At 44.5% G+C, this 22,138-nt stretch overlaps 1 protein-coding gene across 9 annotated transcripts in view; it reads right to left on the bottom strand.

Moving 5' to 3' along the window:
• Window positions 1-22,138, bottom strand: part of SERGEF (secretion regulating guanine nucleotide exchange factor) — a 243,957-nt gene that overhangs the window by 67,790 nt on the left and 154,029 nt on the right. Inside the window, exon 11 of one of the 9 annotated variants that reach the window (XR_014068796.1) lies at window positions 12,075-12,211. The exons of the other annotated variants lie outside the window; for them this stretch is intronic. The gene's annotated coding sequence lies outside the window, so the exon portion shown is untranslated. The remainder of the gene's footprint in view (window positions 1-12,074; window positions 12,212-22,138) is intronic. 9 annotated transcript variants of the gene reach the window in all.

Below are 22,138 nucleotides of genomic sequence, written 5' to 3'. Positions count from 1 at the left end.
ATTCCAATTCTATTCACCTTCTAAGGCTCGCCTACCAGATTAGCCACCTCTGAGGCAGAGCTGATCTTTCCTCTTCCACTTGCAGGCTGAAGGCTCCAAGACTGGTAAGACAGCCCAGAAGCAGGGGTCAGAGATGTAGGAAGGAGAGACTCTACAAAGCTCAGCATTCAAGGAGCTGGATGTAGAAACGGTTCTGAGGAGAGGCTCATTAGCAGTGCTGAGAGAGGAGGCAGCCTCGGAAAGGCTGGAAGTGAGGTTTGGGTTCACCTGGCACTGGCCTCCCCAGCCTGCTCTGCCCCTCGGCCAAGTCACGCTCTTTTTTCTCTCTCACATTTTTCTCATCTGTAAGTGAAGAAATTGAACTAGCTTGTGTCCATGGTTCTCATTTCTGACTTCTGATTCTGATCCAATTTCTGATTCTGAAATTCTAGATTTTCATTTTTCCCCCCTTTGGTATTGGATACGAATGAATAAGATTGACACTAGGATTCAATAATAAATGTTTATAATCCAGGATCACAGATTCTGAAATCTTAGCACTAGAAGAGATTGAGCAATCCATTTCTCTCTTTCCTACCGATTTGATGACAAGTAAAAGAAAGCCCAGAGAGGGATGGCAAGTTCGGTGAGGGCAGAACTGTCTGTTTTGTTCTCTGTGACATGCCTGCCTGGCACATTTTCAAAAATACATGTTGAATAAATGAATGAACAAATGACCCTCCCTCCGAGATGGTGCAGCCTAAGGGCAGAGGAAACATCCTCACCGCTTGCTTGGAGGGAGGGAGCAGAATAAGGTGGGAGACTCCGACTGCTTCTGGCCCTGAAGGTACCATGCTCTCCAGCTGGAGAGCCAGAACAGAGCCAGGAACAGATTCTCAAGGCTGGCGGTGCCAGCGGCGGCTGGCCACAAAGTGGGCTTCTGCTCGAGTCCTCCGTGCTGTGCATAATGAATCACGATGTGTCAATTACTGCATTCTGTTAACAAGCTCGCGTCTGCCTGTGCATCGCCAATGAGCGCCCTGCAATTTGCCACAGATCTGCAGTTAATATGTGGCAGAGCAAGCGGGACAGAGCATTTTGAGACACCCCAGGCTCAGGGAAATCAGGTGGCTGGTTTGTTTTGGCAGCTGCTGGCTTTGATGATTGGGCAGCAGCATGGAGAAATGTGCTTTCTCCTCTCTAAGGAAGAGGTCGGTGTACCTTTCCTGTCCTGGAAGGAGTTGTTTGTCTGACTCAGGTAAATCCAGCTAGAGATAGCCATCTCTGCGCTGTTTTCTCTGAAGTGCCAAATAAAACGGGGCAGAAGTAGAGTGGTAATTAAAAAAAACATCACCTCCAGCATTGTTTGATGGACTGGTCATTTGGTCATCAGCTTTGAAATCTGACATGGGATTCAAAATCTGGGTCCACTACACATGAGCTCTGTGATCTTGAGTAAATCTCAACTTCTCTGTGACTCAGTTTCCACATCTGTATAATGCGGATAATAATACCTACTTTGCAGTGGTATTTGCAAGGATTAAATGATAATATGTCAAACCCAGAACAGTAGCTGGTATGTAGTGGGAACACAGTATAAGAGCCTCCCGTCATGTTCCCTGAAGGGACTGTAACCTCCTGAGGAAGCCTGGGGCCAGGACCCTAGGCAAAAAGCCAGACAAGAACCTCTGTTTTAGATGTGTGTGTGTGTTTTCCCTGGAGTTGCTCCACAGTGACGACTGCGGTCATGTGAGGATGTCGGGTCAGCCTTCCGCACCTCCACACCGGCTGTGTGAGAGATGAACAAGCCTCCTGGTGAGAGGGGAGGCTGCTCGTTTCTCAGGCAGCACCGCTGCAGCCCCTGACCTACTTTCTTACTAAAAATAGCCCCTCTTAGGTCACTGCCGCAAATTGAATTCCGCTGCTTCACTGCGCCCGGTAGGCAGGTGGGTGGGTGTCAGAGCACATTTGGTGAGCAGGAGCCCCCGCTTCTGTGGCGCATGGCTGCCCAAGTCTGCTAATCCCACACGTCTGCACAGAGGACAGGGGCTCCAGGGCCCACCCCACTGCACCCGGCCTCTCCGCACACAGCAGGCTACACCTGGCCCTGCCAGGACACCTTCAGTGGAGGCAGAGAAGGGGCCAGAAGCGAGGTTCTGGTTCCTGGGCTTTGATGTCTGAATGAACTGAATTCAAATAGGAGCTCCACTGCCTTCTTGTTCTTTAACCCTGGGCCAGACACTTGGCTTCCCAGGTAGCTCAGCTGGTAAAGAATCTGCCTGCAATGCAAGAGATATGGGTTCAACCCCTGGGTTGGGAAGATCCCCTGGAGGAGGGCATGGCAACCCACTGGGCTTCTCTGGTGGCTCAAATGGTAAGAATCTGCCTGCAATGCAGGAGACCCAGGTTCAATCCCTGAAGAAGGGACTAGTAACCCACTCCAGTATTCTTGCCTGGAGAATGCCATGGACAGAGGAGCCTAGCAGGCTACAGTCCATGGGTTCGCAAAGAGTCAGACATGACAGAGTCACTAACACTTGCAGACACTTAATTCCTCTTTCCCTCAGTTTCCACATACATAAAAATGGAGATAATGAAACTGATCTTAAAGCATTGTTGTACAGATTTTTTAAAAAAGCAGCCATTGGCCCAGAACAGGTGCTCATAGCAGTTATCACAGTTATTCCAGTTGTCTGCCCTGTTGCTCCACAGTGCCTTCATGCTGACACCACTCGCAGCAGGCGTAGCAAGGGACAGGAGGCCCTCCAAGAAGGAGAAAGAATCTAGGCTAAAAGCACCTTAGAGGAACTTAGGTCAAGGGGTCCCACCCATGACTAAGCATCACAATAACCAAGTGGCTTGTTAACAATACTGATTCCAAGTCTTAGCCTTGAAGACTGGGTTCAGGAAGCTTGTCTAGGGTGTGGGAATTTGCATTTTAATAAGCTTTCCTAGTGATTCTGAAGCACTGCCAGGTTTGAGAATCTTTGAATTAGGCCAGTCACCTCCTTAGAAATAAGTGGATTATTGTTTTTTTTTCCCCTTCCATTATGAGCATAATGCAAGGTCATTACAAAATATGCAGAAAACATGGAAAAACAAAAAGTAAAAGTAAGAAGTGAACAATAATCAATACGTATTGCATGCCCATTAAACGCCAGGCCCTCTTCTAAGTACAGAGAATTTGGCCATAACGCAGTTTTGACTCTCAAGAGATGTCCAGGCTATGCATGGAGGCAGACGACAGAAACAGACACAGAAGACCAACCCGATGCCCCGGGGTGAGGGGCCCCTTATGCAGCGCACCAGACCAGAGATGAGGGGGCAACTGATTCTCCCTAGGAAGTCGGGGAAAGAGAAAGCTGGACTGGGAGGAGAACAGGTGTTCATCTGCTGGACAAGGGAGAGAGGCGCATCTCAGGACATGCAAACACACACAAAGGAGAAAGGCGTTTGTTAACAAAACGTCCTAGGGTCACCAAAGTGATGTTACCCTATATGGTAAATAGTGGTGGCACAGAGATGCTGGTATGAATGCCTGGGGCCAGATTGTGAAGAATCCCAAAGGAAATCAAGAATTTTGCCTACGTCAGGGAGTATGATTTTCCTAGTATTTCATATATGCCTTTTGGTTTTCCTGTTTATGTGTCCAGGGCTATTATTCTTAGTAAACACAGCAAATTAGTCGAGTAGATGGGTCATAAATTTATCTAATCCCAATTGCTGGATGTTTAAGCAACTTCTAATTTTACTAGATTATGAAACACTAGGATCAACATCTTTAATCATAATGATTTTTTCTTCCACATTTAAGATCTTTCCTTAGGAGACAGTTTGAGGATATGAGTCAATGAAAGTGAACGGACATCTTCAAGGCTCTTGATAAATAGTTTCAAAGGATTTTCCAAAAGTGGCCCATTTTTTTTATAAATGAGGAGGTAAAGCCCAGGGAGGTTACATGTCTCTTCCAAGTCACACTGTTGAATAGCAGTGGAACCTAGAGCAATTCTGGAGTCTCCTAATCGCAGGCCCAGGGTTCTTTCTTTATATACATTGTCTTCCTACAGATCAAAGAGGGCAGTAAGATCTATTCAGCCAGAGTCTCTGATCACTTCCACCTAAGCACTTTAGATTAGCAATGTATATGGGTAGGAGATGAAAGTAACATGTGTGTATTTATATGCACATGTGAGCCTCTACATATGAGCTTTTCTCCCCAACCTTATCATGTATGCTCCCCATATAGTATAGTTTCTGCTCCAGTCAAGTTAAGCATATCTTACACTGTCTTACCTTCTTACCTTTGACCCTACATGAAATGTCTCCTGTTCTCCTAGTCAAATTCTATGCATATTTTAAAAGACAGACCTACATGATCCAAAAAGCATTTCCAGACTATGAGCATTTACTATCAATAACATTCGTATATGATACTATACTGCTTTGCAGTACCTCTTGTATTGATGGTAAAATTATCTAAGTTTACCTATGAATAAAAATCTTGAAGGCCTCTGTTATTAGAAAGAGATAAAACAAAAAACCCCACCCTCCTAAAGCTAATGAGAATATATTTACTTCAAAAAGGCACTTCTAGAGTTTGATGGGCTCAAAGATGGGTCAGTCCATTCCCTCTGACCTTCCATATCACACCAACAGACATCTTGGTAGAATAGAAAGAGTGCTGGACAGAATGTTTCCATGTGCTAAGGTTGGAGAAGGAAATGGCAACCCACTCCAGTATTCCTGCCTGGAGAATCCCATGGGCAGAGGAGTCTGGCAGGCTATAGTTCATGGGGTTGCAAAGGAGTCAGACACGACTTAGCGACTAAACAACAACAAAATGTGCTAAGGACCTACTCTGACCAGGCACAATACCAGCTACTTTATATGCATTACACACTTGGAATAACCTTAAAATAATTTCAGCAAGGGCACTATTATTCTCCCTGTTTTTACAGATGAGAAATGTTGGGACCAGAGAGACTGAGTAACTTGCTCAAGGTCAATAACATTAGTAAGTGTCAAAACTGAGATTTAAACCCAGGTATGTCTGATTCAAAAAATCTGTGGTTTTTTTTTTTTTTTTTTTCTGCTTTACTGCACTGTCTTGACAAATGTCACTTCAGTTCTAACTCTGCTAATCTCAAGCTAGATGGTCCCTGATGAGGCCTTCCCACTGAGCCCTAGTTTGCTCATGTGTGAGATGGAGATAATTATGTCCCCATTCTGCCCCTCACTCCCACCCAACACGCCCAGGGCTGCTGCCATGATTAAATAATACAATGAGTGTAGCAGACCTACACAGATGCACAGATTGCTATTAGAGTCCTGAACATCATGGCTGGCCATTGTGATGATGCCTGGAGACCCTGCCAAGATTCTCTGTCATTTAAGGAGGATTTAATTACGCTCACTAGACAGCCTCTTCTATCAATAGCATCAGAAAGTGGATGGCTGCAATGCATTTCAAAATCATCCTCAACAATGACTGAAGCCAAGGGGTTAATACTCGGAGAAAATTCATTAACCAAAACACTGCACCCCAGAGCAGTGGGGAATCATGGTCTCCCAGGACAATTTCCTACTCTGTCATTTTAGATGTATGTATTTGCATACAAACGTGTGTGTGCACCCACGCACATCTATCACCAGCAGTCCATGTCTAGGAAGAGGGGTTCAGCAGAAGGACGGTTGGGCTGGAACTCCACCACCATGGGACCAGTTATAAATGACTTTGGGGTATTTATTCCAGCTTTTCAGAGGCTTCTGGTAAAGTATCAGGAGACCTGGTTTAAGGTTCAGACTCGGCTGCTTAGCAGTTGTATAATCTTGGGCCAGATTCTTGACCTCTCAGCCTCATTTCCTTTTACATCAAATAGGGATAATGCCTATCTTAGACAAATGAGTTAACCTCCCTGGGCGGCTGTTTCCTCTGCTATAAAACCGATGCCACAGTCACTTTGCATGACATGCGTACTGTGTCCCTGGCCTGTGCTGAGGCTCTGCAGGTATTCTTGTCTTCACATCTCTGTGGGATGGGGACTATTATCTCCAGTTGACAGAAACAGTGACCTGCACTCAGAGGAGTTCACTAATTTGTCTTAGGTCACACAGTGTTAAGTTGCAGAGCTAGGATTCAAACCCTGGTCTCTTTGATTTGAAACCCTGTGCTCTCAGCCACTAAACCATATTCCTGCCCACCAGAGACGTGCTGCAACGAAGACATGAAACATTTGCTTTTACTATTACTCTTACGTGCCTCCTGGTTGCCCAGTGGTCTGCACTCCTCTTCTATGTCACGTGAGACCTAGGAGGCTCTCTAGAGCTCTGAGACTAGGGGGGCTTTGGGGGGCATTGTGCATTGTTAGGACAAGCCCTGCTGGAAAAACATGTACTGCTGTGCTCCCCAAATTCAGGAAATCAGCCACACTGTGGACACGGGCAGGACTGATGGGTGAAATTCCTCCACAGTTTTAAGTTGAAGGCTGGTTTGGTGGTGAGAGAACCTAGAGTAAAGACTAGAAGACTGAAGACTAAAGTAAAACACTCATGTCCAAGAATCAGCACGGATTTCCTTGAAGCTGATGGTAGATTCCAATGGGGAGAAAGATGGACTGTGAAGACAGGGGAAGCAAGACTAAAGTAAAACACTCATGTCCAAGAATCAGCACGGATTTCCTTGAAGCTGATGGTAGACTCCAATGGGGAGAAAGATGGACTGTGAAGACAGGGGAAGCTGGGCAGCAGCCTCCTCACCCTGATCCTCTGCTGCTTACACTGAAAAGGAGGAAGAGACACATGAGGAAGACACCACATTCTCAAACCTTAGGCAGGATGTAACTAAAAATAGAACTGTGATTCCAATGTCTATTACTGAGCCCTCTGCCTTTGCACTCTAGAAACCAGATCGTTTCACCCCTCATGAAATCAACCTCCCCAAGGTGCTGGTTCCCACAGTTCAGAGACTGAGGACAGGAAGAATCACTGAGAATCTAATGAGCAAGTGGTATAGATGCTGGGCCCCTCACACCCACGGTCTCATCTGAGCTGTACAATGACCCTGTGAAGCAGGTATTTTCACTCCCATTTTATAGATGAGGAAACTGAGGCCCAGTTGGGCAATAGGACTTGCTCAAGGTCACTTAGCTAATAGGTGACAATGCTGGCTCCAGAACCCATCCTCTTTCAAATACCTATGCCTGGGTACATTTCAAAGTAAGAAGCTGAGCTTCATTTTAGGCTTAGTGAGTGAGGAAAGCAACACTGCCATCCAGCTTGCCTTAGGAAAGGACTCAGCAATGCAGCCATTTGAATGATTCACTCCTGTGACTGACGAGAAGACTCCTCTTGGTTATAGCTTCAGCAGCTGCTAAATCTGCTACACCTCCCTGCCCCCTCCAGCTGAGTCAGGGAATTGAGATTATTTAAATAAGAATTTTAGTGGCCTCCTGCCTCAAGGCATGATTATCAGAGACCTTTACATGATAAAACTGTCATAAATCATAATAAAGGATGAACAGAGTCAGGGTCGGGGAAGGTAATAGGCAAGAGGATCTTCTGAAAAGCAGGGCAGTAGGTACAGCTGCAAAGGAATAACCGCCAAAGTTTACAAAAATACTTCCCTAGCAAGTTCTGCATTGGACCCTCAGATGTTAGTATCTCCATTTTACAGATGATGAACCCTAACAAAAAGTTAAGGTCTAAGGTTCAAAGTCAGACAGAGGCTGGGATAGGAACCTAAGTGTCCTAATCCCCACCAAGTGCTTCCTCCAACTCATCTGGCTCCTTAAAGTTGTGAAGACAGAAATCTGTAAGAACTGTAGGAGGAAGAACCCTGTGGTTTTGTTGCCCTGAATGACAGGACCAGGGAGGGGAGAGTGGCTGTGTCAGTATCGGGCAGAGGCAGCACAGAAGCTGAAACTCTGGCCTTGAGAATCAGAACGTTTTTTTCAAATCCCACCTTCATATGAACTTGGGCAAGTCAATTCATCTCTCTTGTAAAATGTGGTTCATGATAGTACCCATCTTATATGATTGCTGTGACAATTAAATACGAGAAAATAAACCATACATGCCATCTACACCAAGGCAAATCTTGGTGTTAGCTGTGACCATTTTCACCACCATCATTTTGAAGGTGCCCAGCACACTGCGTGGCACATGGGAGGTGCTCAGTGAGTGTTCATTCCTTCTTCTTTCCCTTGTTACCATACCTCCCAGTGCACAGCCCTCCATCCATTATCTCCAGACCCATCAGAGGAGGTCTGGGGCTGGAAACTGAGAGAGCCAAGGGGGCTTGCTTCTTCCCAGGCAGCCTGCCTGGGCTAGCTTTGCTCTGGGCGGGCACTGAGCTGCCACATGGCAGTTAACCATGCTTTCTCTATATGCTTTCAGGTCACTCCCCAGAAATTAGTGACCCCATCCCGGACTTTCTTCAGAAGACAGTTTCCGCAGGTATGGCTCCTACTGAGGATCTAACTCTCACAATGGCATCCAGGTAGGCCCCTGCAACAGTTGGCCAAGAAAGCAGTCTCTGCCCTGGGCTAAATCACTGCAACAGCAGGAATGATCACAGAATGGTCACACTGATGTAACATTATCAAAAGCACCACGACAGCATACCCTATAGCCACTTAGCAGAAACATTATCCATTGTACATGAAGGAAAAACTACTTATGTGGATCTGCTTCACCAAGCTTTCTTTACAGAAACTCTCTGACCTCTCTAAAGAGCTAAAAGTCTTCATGCCAATCTCCTACCAGGTACATCTATTTGGGTGTTTCACAGGCATCTCACAGTTGTGTATGATATCCGTGCACACTCAGTCGTGTCTGACCCTTTGCAACCCAATGGTCTATAGCCCACTGGGCTCCTCTGTACATGGAATTATCCCAGCAAGAATACTGGAGTCAGTTGCCATTTCCTCCTCCAGGGAATCTTTCTAACCCAGGGATCAAACCTGCATCTCTGGCATTGGCAGGCAGATTCTTTATCATGAGCCACCTGAGAAGCCCATCTCACACTTGGTTATGTTAAAAAAAATAAATAAAGCCATCAGCTTGCTTAAGCCTACTCTTTTCTCTCTATGTATATCCCTCACCGGTCAATGATAACACATCTACCCAGTCTACCCAGCAGAAAACTCAGTATCATCCCTGATCCTGCCCATTCTTCTCCTTCTTTTCTCAACCCTGTTCGTACCAGATCACTTAGTCCCAACAAGCTGAGCCTGGCCTTTTCAATTGCTTCTGACTTTCTACCTCAGCTACCACTACTTAAATACCTTCCCTTGATGTTATGTGCTAGTTTCTCTATTCATCTTCCAGCTTCTCTCACCTTCAGCTCAGCCTTCCTCCAATGCCCAGAATGATTTTCTTAAAATACAAGTTGGACCCTGTGATGGTTGGTTCTGTGTGTCAATCTGTACCCAGTTATTCAATCAAATACCAATCTAAGTATTTGATGTGAAGGTATTTTGTAGTTGTGATTAACCTCTATAATTAGCTGATTTTATGTAATAGAGATTATTCTAGATAATCTGGGTGGGCCTGAGCCAGTCAGTTGAAAATCCTAAGAGAACCGGGGTTTCCCTGAGGCAGAAGTTCTGCCTATTGCTGGAGCAACGGCTTGCCCTTCCTGAAGATTTTCCCTTTGGGTTTCAGACTTGCCTCTCCATCCTCCACTGTTGTGTAAGCAGATTCTGTGCATTAAATCTCTTAACATATGTCTCTTACTGGGTCTGTTTCTCTGGTTGATCCAGCAGAGGGTTCCTGTCTCTGAAACAAAATCCTTACTTGGATAGAACCTACTAGACTAGTGAAAATTGCTAGCTGGATCAGTCCTGGTTTGGGCAGGATGTGGAGCTGTGGAAATCTTCACGTGCTGTTGGTGTCATATACTAGGTCCTTTACATATATCGTCCTGTTTAACTGTCATAATAACATTTAAGTATTCTCATTCTCTTTATCCACAACGGAAAAAGGAGGCTCGGGGAGGTTGGAATGTACTCAAAGGAACAGAGCTAGAAAATGGCAGGGCTGATATCTGAAGCCTAGTCAGGTGACTTTCGTGGACTTAGTGTCCCCCCTAAATCACATCAAATTAATTTGAGGTGTATAAAACAATATTTATTCAAACTATGATATTCTATCTTGCTTTTTATTCAAAATGATTACTTTTTCTTTCTAATCAGACTTATACTTTTTACACCACCAGGAAGGCTTTATGAGCAAGAAGGGGGAACCAGATTATTATCTTTATTTTTTTTAATATTTATTTATTATTTTGGCTGTGTTGGGTCTTAGTTGTGGCTCACACAACCTTCGTTGCAGCATAAAAACTCTTAGTTGTGGCTTATGGGATCTATTTCCCCGATTAGGAATCAAACCTGGACTTCCTGTATTGGGAGCACAGAGTCTTAGCCACTGGACCACCAGGGAAGTCCCTATCTTTATTTCTATAGTTGTGCAATTATAGCTCCTAAAGGGCAAGCAAATTACTTAAAGTCACAAAGAAACAGAAGATTAATAAAAGCATCTAAATAGCCTATAAAGGTCCAGATTAAAGAGAAATCTTCCCCAGGGGATGGGAAGTCTTAGATTTGGATGGTATCAGTTTCTGAGAACACGTAGTTTGAAGCAAAGGGTTCTGGACTAAGTGGTGGAAGATCTGCTTTCTCAGTCAGCCTGGGCCTCCTCCCTGACAGCTCACAACTGGGCCCTATCACTGCCCGCTCCAAGACTTGGGTATCTCATTCATAGATGAGAAGTGGGAATAAATGGCTTCTGGGGTCCTTTGGCTCCCACCCACTTTAATTCTACAGAATGAATATTTCCAAGTATACCTGCACTGTGGGGGCTCTCCCTGGAGTGGATCAAGGTTAACATGCAGGGTGGGCACACAGAGGTGATGCTGCAACCTGACACATAAAACTACCCCCTTGCCCCTACCCACAGACTAGACCCCTTTCACTTGTTGTTTTCAGGATGCTCCACTGCCAGTTCCACTGACAAGGGAAGTGTAAAGGCAGTACAGCCCATGAGCTCATCCTCGCCCCTCTGCCAACATTTCTGCTGCTCTGACTGCCTGCCCCCTGGTCTGTTTCACTAGTGCAAGCTGACCAGGAATCATCGAAACAGTCAACACCCTATGTCTACCATTAGCCCTCCTCTTACATTTATGCCCAATTAAGTGTAATTTCATTGACTTCAGCTCACATATCTGCCCTTGCTAGATTCTGATCTTATTATCCTTTGTATATATAAACCCTCCCAGTTTTCTGATATCACAGAAAGTGGAACACTCTGCTATGCTTTCATGGGGACAGGCTGAGGCTGGAGCCTTCTGGCAGTCACAAGAGATTCCCTTTATGGCCCTTATCGATTTATTGCTGAATATTTTGGGAGAATATCACTCACTAATTAGGAATCCACCACTTTGGATACCCAGACCCATATACTGTAGAGTGCCCAGGACAATGCTCTTCTCCTTGAGTGAATGATTTAGTTTCTCTATCTTGAAACAGGTATAATAATGGTACCTACTTTATGGTTGATGTAAAGAATAAATTCATATTGTATAAAACTGCATATATGAAAAAGAATATAAAAAAGAATGTATGTATATGTATAACTGAATCACTCTGCTGTAAGGCAGAAACAAACACAACATTGTAAATCAACTATACTTCAATAAAATAAAAATTATTTTAAAGAAAAAAAAACTGCATATGTTCCATAAATATTTGAGAGTTGATAAACTCCTGCTTTGGCTTCCTAGGGCCTTATTTCCCCTTCCCTTCCCCTTAAAACTGAATTACTGAAATCTTGACCTTTTTTTTTTAAGTACAGCTGAGTTCATGTAGCAACCCCTAGGAGAGACTCAAACATTAAGACATCAAAGGAAGCAGGTCTAATTTCTACTTCTGGGCTGCGTTTGCTGAAAACCTGAGAGGTGCTGCAGCAGAGGGCAATGGCGGATGTGGTCCCTCGGGTGTGAATGCACACAGAGACTACCCAGAAGTGAGCCGGGTCAAGGACTCCTGATGCCAGGGCTGCCAGGTCAGTGTGACAAGGGTGGGGGCCTCAGAACTCACCTCAAAAGCTGCCGATGCTCTGTCTCCAAAGACATGTGGTGGTGCCATGCAGAGTCAGGACTTGGGGGCTGGCATCCTGGGCTCAGCCTCTGAATTACTGTGTGACTTTGGGCAAATAATTTCTTCATTTAGATCACCTAATAAAATGATGTAAGCAAAATGCTCAGAGTGGCACCTACATATAGTAGGTACCTGTTACTGTCAATTCTCTTTTGCTCTATAAAAAAGCATTATTAAAAGAAAAAAAGTCTGCTGCTGCAACCATCAACTTCTGAGTGTCTTCCTAAATAATGCTTAATGGAGCCACACTGTCTATATAGTAAAGTTAATGCCCCTAGAGACATGGCCTTAGCTGACCCTCTGCAGTCGTGCTGGTGGACCACTTGTCTCTCAACCATAATTCACACTTTAAAGCCTGCCTTCCCTCTGCTCGTGTTGATCCCTCAGAATGCCCTTTACCCTTCCTCCACTCAGGAACCCCCTCTGCCATGAGGATTTCCAAAATTACTCATTCCTCCCTCTTCACTCTTTCTTCTAAGTGTTATCACTCTCTGCTCTGCACTCATTCATGTGTTCCTTCAGTATTTATTAGGTACATATCATGTGCCAGGCCTAACGTAGCTCCCTTTCCCATTAAATGTGAGCTCCATAAGCTAAGACCACTTGCTGTATTCCGTCTCAGCACCCAGAATGCTACAGGGCACATTATCAGTCACTAGCAAGCTGATGGGAAGGGATAAGGGAAATACTGTATGTAATATTCATTCAGCATTTAACAAATATACAAACACCTACTGCATGCAAAGCAAGTATAAATATACAAACACCTACTGCATGCAAAGCAAGTATAGACAATGCAGGTCTATTAAGATGTACAACACAGTTCATGCACATGAAGACAGACTTGAGCAATGAAGCAGACTTCAGAAATATTTTCCAGAGGGGATCCTAAGGTCCAGAAAGGAAGGGTACTTGCCCAGACAGAGCTTAGTGGCAGACAGAGCTGGGACCAAAGCTCAGCCCTTCTATTGCAGAAGGCTATCTCTATCTTACGCTAACTCTGTATTTTTTTTTTACTTTGAATTCACCTTAGTAAGACTTACTTTTGCAAGGCCACAGGCCTCTTGAGTATTTGCAAACAAGGGCAGTGGGACACAATTACAGGTTTTGCTACACTGTAAGCAACTCTAAAAGGATCGGAATATTAAGCCAAAACATGGTGGCCAATCTCGTGCCCAAAAAGGCTGGCATAGAGATGAGTAATTTAGCAAGTCTGTGAGCCTCCTTGGCAACCTGGCACCTTCACCTGTGGTCTCATGTGGAATGACTCCTGTGGAGTGACACAAACATTGCTTCTTCAGGAGTAATAGTGAAAAAAAATTCCACTTTTATGGACAGCTAAGGAGGCATTTTTCGTGATGTGAGGCTATGCCTTGAAAACAAATGACTCAACAGAAATGTGACTCAAATGATAACCAATAGTCTGCAAAAATATCTCTGATTAATCATGAAACATTTCTCTTGAATGCAAATCTGACCACATTCTGGCCTGGCAGGGAAGAAAATAAGGTGCCTCAAGTGGTGTGATAGAGGCAACAAGTATATCACCTTCAAAGCTAAGAAAAGTGAGACCTAGGACAGAGCACTCAGGACCTAAGAAACGAAGCAAAAGAGGCTGCTCTGCCTTTAGCAGGCCCCCTCCACTTAGCAAACAGCCTGGGAGATCATAATCACTTAGGAAGTTCCTTAAGAGTCAGCCACAAGCCCTGTCTAAGCAATAGGAGCTGGACCCAAGTACTGGCCCCAGTTCTGCCACTCATTAGTTGGGCAATCTTGGGTTAAGTCATTGCTTCTCATTATGCCTGAGAGCTATACTGGTAGTGACAGGACCCAGGAAGGCAGCCAAAAAAAGTGAATTCAATAAACAGTGTTGAGACAATTGAGTAGCCATCTGGAAAAATAATGAAGTTGAATCTGCCCCTGACGTATATCAGGACAAATTCCAAATAGATCAAAGATTCACATGTAGACTATAAAACCATAAAGTAACAGAATAAAATATGAGGAAAGTCCTTTATACTCTGGGGTGGGGAGGGATTCTCTAACTCAAAATCCAGAAGCCATATTCTAAAGGCAACCAGAACTCTAGGTAAAGACTGGTAAATTTCATCTACAGTGAAAGAAGAAAAATTGCATGATAAAAACAGGACAAAATAAAAACATCAAAAGCAAAAGGCAAAAATCTAGGAAAATACATAAGCAATTCAAACCACAGACAAAGGCCTAATCTTTCTAATATAAAAAGAGCTCCTAGAAACTTATTAGCAGAAGATTATCAACTCAATTGCTGAAAAGGACAAAGGAGAACTTCCCCGGTGGTCCAGTGGTTAAGACTCAGCACTTCTCCTGCAGGAGGCATGTATTTCCACCTACTGCATGCAACAAGCACCTACTGCATGCAAAGCAAGTATAGACAGTGCAGGTCTATTAAGATGTACAACACAGTTCATGTACAAGACTACTTTGCAGGCAGTAGGTGTTTGATCCCTCGTCAGGGAATTAAGATCCTGCCTGTTGTGCAGCACAGCCAAAAAGAAAAAAAAAGGAGAGAACATGGATGGATATTTTCATTTTGATGACCTTGAAATAGGCAAAGTGTTTTAAGTAGGACCCAAATACCTCAAATAATTAAAGAAAAGATTGATTAGCTAGACTTCATTAAAATTAAGAATATCTATTGATATTTATCAAAAGATAAATATCATCACTGTTTACATTAAAAGAACAAAAGAGAAAGTCACTGCCCAGGCAATGTTCACAATATATATATATCCTACAAAGAAACTGAATTCATAAGATAAAGGATCTCTACAAATTGTTAAGAAAAGCAGAGACAAAACCCACTTTAAAACAACGAGCAAAGTCTTCATGCTAGACAAAAAGAAGCTATGCACGTGGCCTATAAGCATATATAAAAGTGCTCCACATCATTGGTTACCAGGATGTGGTATACCTATGTACTGTTTACGTACTGTACTTCAGTTGAAAAAGTGAGGTAAGCCAAAACCACCCTGAGTAGTTTTTCACCTATTAAATTGACAAAAATCCCCAAGTTTCCTAACACACTATTAGGGAGGCTGCAGAAGCAGGCACTCTCATACACTGCCGATAAGAGTGGAAAATGGTACAATTCCTACGGAAGCCAATTTTTGCAGTATCTTGCAAAATAATAAATACTCTTTAACACAATAATTTTACTTCTAGGAATTTATCCTACTGCTATACTCACCTAAACATGAAATAACATATATATATATATATATACAAGGTAATTCACTACGCCACAACTTGTAATAAGCAAAAGACAGGAAATCGCCTAAATCTCCATCAACAGGGCACTGGTTAAATAAATCATGGTACATAGGTATACTGGAATATTATGTAGTGGTAATAATGAACTAGAAAGGCTTTTTAAAAATTAATTAATTTAATTTGACTGTTTTGCATCTTCATTGTGGTGCACAAACTCTCCAGTTGTGGCACGTGGGCTCAGTAGTTGTGGTACAAGGGCTTAGTTGCCCCATAGCCTGTGGGATCTTAGTTCCCTGACCAGGGATTGCAGAGACGTCTCCTGCATTGCAAGGCAAATTCTTAACCACTGGATCACCAGGGAAGTCCCTAGAAAGGCTTTCATACTGATATGAAAAGATCTCCCAGATCAATTACTGAAAGAAAAAATCAGACACTAAAAAGCATGTAAAGTATACTACAATTTATGTAAAAGAGAAGATAAAAATAAATCTTAGCATTCACTTATGTATGCAAAAACCAACTAGAAGGATATGAAGAAACTAATAATAGCATTAGTTGCACATGTAGTAGAAGGGTTTTGGGGCACTGGATAGATGGGAGGTAAAGCAGGAGGAAAGTTTTTCATTTTAAATCTTTTTGTGCTTTTTAAGTTTTAAATAATGTACATGTATTAATTATTCACAAATTAAATAAGTAAAAGAAAATTTTAAAGAGAAGGGACACCAGAAGAAGAATCCTAAAAGGGATGGGAATCTCAGAAGTTAAAGAGGGAAGTGTGATAACAACACAATGTCATCAATGTCACAATTTTACCTAGTTATTATGCAGAGAACTTAATCTGAACCAGATTGCATATAATCTAAATATACAGAACTTGCCAACATGAAGGAGAACTAAATATTGAAATGAAGAGATGAAATAATCTTATCTGGTGGCCTTAAAAACAGGCTAGACTGTCATGGTCTGCAGGAAGGCAGCAGCAGGAAGGAGACCACAGACTCTGGAGTTAGAGGCCTGGGTTAAAGACTTGACACACAGATTCCTCCTGACCAGATGACCTGGCAGTGCAAACGGCTCAACCTAAGCTTCAGATTCCCTCATCTAGAAAGCGGGGTTAACAACCATGCATCAGTTGGGTATGAGGATTAAATGGGACAAAATAAGTAAAGCATTTCCACTCTGCCCATCCCATTGTGCACAGGACCATCCGAGTCTGTCCTTGCCTCGAAGATCTCTACAAGGCCCTGGGGTTTGGAGGTACTGCCTCTCAGATCTACAGCCAGTGTCAAAATAAGTTAGCTCTCTCGATTCAATTCCTACGTGACCCCACTTGATGGGTCTCAGGCCATGCCGATCAGCTGTTCTGCCACACATATTAGAAAAGCACAAAGGTTCAACAGTTGGAAATCATCAGTGAAAGGAAAATAATAAAAAATAAAAGATCCTTGCACAGATTATAGTTCCAGTTTGGTAAAAGAGCTGCTTTTGCTTGGAGGAGGCGGCACTACACTTTGCTGCCAAATATCGAACACTTTAACAATGCCTGTCTGGCATGCGTGAGTGCTCCAGGAAAGGGCTCCCAATAAAATCCCTTCTAAGGGCCTGCATGGAGTGGGAGAGAGGAAATGCAGTCAGCTCTTTCTTCTCTGCAGGAAGGGGAGGCTGAACAACCGCACATCAGGAGAAAAGGCAAACAAATTGCCCATTCAAGCCAAAATAAGCCGCTCCCAAGCGGAAGGGAAACAGCTGGAGCCAATTCAGCCAGACACAGAGGTGAGGGCCCTGAAGACAGAGCTGGGCCTGGGACGCCTGCCCCTGGCAGCCAGGGATCCTTTGAGCAAGTGGCGGCCACATGCCCTCACCTCACCCCTGCTGACCTCACCTATGCCCACGAAGGGGAGCTGGCCAGCTTCATCAGAATGTGGAGGGGAATCCTGGGTGAAAAGGAAGGAAGGAAGCAAGCAAGCAGTTGAACTCGTGAACCTGCCAAGTTCACCTGCGGAGCACCTATGCTGTGACAGGCACTGGGCAGGCACCTGACACACCTCTGCCATTTGGAAAAATAATTTTAGGGCTGTGTATTGTGATGCTGGTTTTACAGATGAGGACTCAGGCTCAGTGAGGAAGAACGACTGTGCAAGGCACACAGCTAGAGAGGGGCCAGGCCGGCCACGGCCAGTGGCTTCTGCTCTTCCTTCCTGTCACTGAGTTTGCCTACGCTCAGCTCCAAAGGCTCGTCCTTTGTCTAATATGGGATCCTGCCCTGCCTCACCATCCTCTCTAGCTATGGGGGCAACCTTGTGGCAAACACAGCCTAGGTCAAGAGAAACTTCATTGGAAAACTAAGGAAAGAACCAAAGCAAACTGCAAAAGAAGGAGGAACAAAGAAATCCGGAGGCAAATGAAGTAGCAGCTGAATCATTGACACTTTGACTTTATGGGCTTCCCCAGTGGCTCAGACGGTAAAGAATCTGCCTGCAATGCGGGAGACTCCAGTTTGATCCCTGGGTCAGGAAGATCCCCTGGACAAGGGAATGGCTACCCACTCCAGTGTTCTTGACTGGAGAATTCCATGGACAGAGGAGCCTGATGGGCTACAGTTCCATAGGGTCGCAAAGGGTCGAACATGACTGAGCGACTAACACTTTCACTTTAAGAAGCTAATGTGGCTACTGTGGGGCTTCTCTCCGGCTGGAACACGCAGGGCCCCAGTCCCTGTCTGGGACGGTGAACAGCAGAACCCTGACATGGAGCAAAGCTGGGCTGGCACTCTTTCCAGGGGTGTTGAGGTTTCGAGATCCCCCAGATCAGTGTGCCTAGGCTGCAGCTTACAAATCCATTCTGATCTCACTCTGCTGAGATCCTGGACCCTGACACCCTAGGTGAGGGAGACACTTCTCTCTCCACTTTCTGGAATTCCTACCATGAGCTTCAACCTTCTTACAGTCATCTTAATATTACTTCCTTAAATTATATTCTCAATATATAATAAAAGCAACACCAACACCAGCTAACATTTACTGAACCTTTATTTTTGTGTCAGGCACTGTCAGCACTTTATATAACAACACTATGAGGTCAATAATATGATCTTCCAGGTGAGGCAGTCAAGACACAGAGAGTACCCTGAGGAAACCAGAATTGAAAAAGACACACATGTACCCCAGCGTTCCCTGCAGCACTATTTACAATAGCCAGGACATGGAAGCAACCTAGATGTCTACCAGCAGATAAATGGATAAGGAAGTTGTGGTACATATACACAATGGAATATTACTCAGCTATAAAAATGAATGCATTTGAGTCAGTTCTAAAAATGTGGATGAATGTAGAGCCTACCATACAGAGTGAAGTAAGTCAAAAAGAAGATAAATACCATATATTAACACACATATATGGGATCTAGAAAGATGGTACCAACAATCCTACGTGCAGGACAGCAAAGGAGACAAAGACATAAAGAACAGATTTTTTAGACTCAGAGGGAGAAGGGGAGGGTGGGATGATTTGAGAGAAAAGCATTGAAACATACACATTATAATACGTAAAAGAGAGAACCAGTATGAGTTTGACATGTGACACAGGGCACCCAAGGTCAGCGCACTGTGACAACCTGGAGGGATAGGGTGGGAAGGGAGGTGGGAGGGGGGTTCAGGCTGGAGGGGACACATTGTACCTATGGCTGATTCACAACGATGTTTGGCAAAAACCATCACAATATTGTAAAGTAATTATCTTTCAATTAAAATAATTTTTTAAAAAAGACACAGAGAGGTTAAGTCATTCATATACAAGGCTGCATGGCTCATAAGCAGAGGAGCCAGGATTTGAATCTGGGAGACAGGACCCCAGTGTCTGTGCTCTTAGCCACTCCCCATCCTCCTTGGCCTGAGGATATGAGAGAGTGGAAGAAGCATTCTTGAAGTCAGGCACAGAGTGCTGTCATCTACTACTACTTATCCCTGAGCAACTTGTTTCACCTCTGAGTCTCAGTTTTCTTCTCAATGAAGTGGGTACAATAAACAGGTTTTGTGCAGTCCTGTGCATTCAAGACAGAGTAGGGCCTGAGTTACATTGTTACATTGTTTCAACCATCTCCCTTTCCCCTCCCTTCCATTTTGATGTGTTTCTTCTCCCCTGGAGCAAAGTGTGGCTTCTCTATATTCTGCTCCAGTTTATTCTATAACTGTTTTGTGCCTATCACCTGTGTGACCCAGCACCAGGCATGGAGGGGCTGGATCTCGGGGGTGAGACTGAAAGCAGGGAAGTCCACTTGAAGGCAGCCGGGGCAGGAGGGCAGAGGGGGTAGCCAGAGTGAGAGCCAGGCATCCAGCTGGTAGGAACTCTGCTCCTCCAGCTCCCTCTTGCTGGCCTCCTGCCAGGGCTCACAGGAGGCTTCTTGTCGCTTCCTGCTGCACAGATTGCACCCTGCCGGGCACCCACTGAGGGCGCCATGCCCCCAGGGGCGCTCAGCCTCTGATCCCAGCTCACACACAGGCAGGGGTACGTGTCCAGAGTCCTGAGACTGGGCCCACCTTTCCTGACTCTGGAACCATTTATTCAGGAGACTGTGATCCAAGCCCCAGGCTTTGGGAACAAAACGGAAAATAAGAGGTTTGCCCTCAAGGAGTTCACCAGTATGCCATGCTCTGCTCTCCCACTGGCTCTGCTGTTTTCCTCACTTGGGTAGGAACGCTGGACACACCTCTCCAGAATGTCACCATTTCTCTCTCCCAACCAAGAATTACTTCACCGGAACAGTTAGTCTAACAAGTGACTTTCCCCTCTCCCCACCCTGACCAAGAGAAGTGGAAAAGAAATGGAATTATTACTTTATTTCTTACACATCTCCTATATAGTACCAGGTACTTCATATATATTATCTTCTCTAATCCTCACAACAACAGTCCTGCAAGGTGGAATTATCCCCATTACACAGATGAGGAAAAAATGGAAGCTCACACAGAGATGGAGCCGGTTTAAACCAAGGCTGTCTGCCTGCAGAGTCTGTGCTCTGTCTACAGCCCTAGGCTGCCTGTCGGCGCTGCCTGCCACCCTGGTGACTCCGGCCCCCTCTGTCAGCTGTATTTTGTTCTTTCTCGTATTTAGATTCCCTGCAATCTTACTGTTTGTCCTGGTCCCAGAAGAAGCCAACCTCTCTTCCAGTCCAGTGACAACAGCAGTAGCAACATCCTAGGCACTGCCTTTGATTCTTTGAATAGCTTGTCTTAATTACACCCAGGCTGGAGCAATTCCTGTATAAAGTATCTGGTGTTGCAAAGCACACAGGTTTGCTGTTACATTTTCTCACTCCCTCTCTGACTCCAGCCCCTTTCCTCCCCCCACCTCCTCTGCTGGCTGGCAGCCTACCTCCTCTGCTGTCCTTGGTTCTGCCTTCTTGCACATCACATTCGGGCCTGCAAAGCAGTGCTTCAAACTGCCACCCCAGGCAGCTGAGCCAGCCAGTCTAGCTTAATCCAGAAAACAGTGCTTGAGTTTCTGCTGAGTGCCAGGCACTGCTCTGGGTGCTGCAAATAAGCAGGAAACAAAAGGAAAACGCAGAGGCCTTGCCCTTCAGAAGCTGAGATTCAGAGGTTGGGAGAAGGATGTTCACAGAACAGACGTCACCTACTCAAAGCAGACAGCAATGGGGTTTTAATAGAGTTCTAAGATATCGGGCTGTGATGACCTAAAAAGGTGAGATGCAGGGGGTGGGAGGGAGGCTCAAGAGAGAAGGGATATATGTATATTTATAGCTAACTGATATTGCTGTATAGCGGAAACTAACACAGCACTGTAAAGCAATTGTACTCCAATTAAAAAATAGCCTTAAAAATAAAATATTGGGGCTGGAGGGAACTTGGTTTTCTGTTTTAACTGCTCCATTTCACAGATGGGGGACCTAAAGATGGGGGCAATTATTTGAACTAATGACATTAGATAATATCAACTAACACTTCTAAAACCCCTACTAGGAGCTAAGTGCTCTTCTAAGTGCTATACATATATCAACTCGTTTAACCCTCACAACAGCCCCAACAACCCCAAGATGCCATTGCCCTTCTCATTTTAAAAATGAGAAAGATGAGGCATGGAGAGCTAAGCACCTTGTCTGGGGTCACACAGCTAATAAGTAGAAGCCTGCATTGAGCACAGATAACCAGGCTCTACCCTGTCTCTTTAACCTACCGACCGAGTCTACCTGTGGAAGTAACAAGAAAGCTTTTTGAAGGAATTACTCACAGGCCTGATTATAAAAACCAGTGAACGTTGGTTATCAACAGTCAATAAGAAGAAACATCAATTAATCAGAGGCTTGGGAGTTCCTGAGTACCATGAAACACAAGGCAGGAAAGCAGTGGGCCAAGCCCCACCATCTCCAAAGAAAGAGCCAAGCAAGAAGAAAGAACTTGGAGCAAAGGACTGACTCAAGAGCCAGGAGCAGCCCAATCCTCTTCCCCTCCTGTTTGGCTTTCTGCACATGATGCCCTCAACCTGTAACATCTTTAATTTCCCCTAAAATGCCTCTTCCTGAAGCAGGGAGGCTAGCTCAGTTACCTTTTTAGATGCTCAATAATATGAATAAAAATTTTAGAAAAAGGGCTTCTAGCAAAGCCTTGGCTAACTAAATAATTCCATTTCCCAGAATCTCCCCCAACATACACACACACATGCACGTTGGCCTTTGGTTAACCAAGAGTCCTCCAGTTCTGCCCATGAGTTTCAGAATAAATGCAGTTATGAGGACACAA

The sequence above is a fragment of the Giraffa tippelskirchi genome, chromosome 11, assembly GCF_054371585.1.
Source record: "Giraffa tippelskirchi isolate mGirTip1 chromosome 11, T2T-mGirTip1v1.2.pri, whole genome shotgun sequence".
Taxonomy (NCBI): Eukaryota; Metazoa; Chordata; class Mammalia; order Artiodactyla; family Giraffidae; genus Giraffa; species Giraffa tippelskirchi.
The sequence above is the reverse complement of the archived record's forward strand: the minus strand, read 5'-3'. Positions and strand labels throughout refer to the sequence as shown.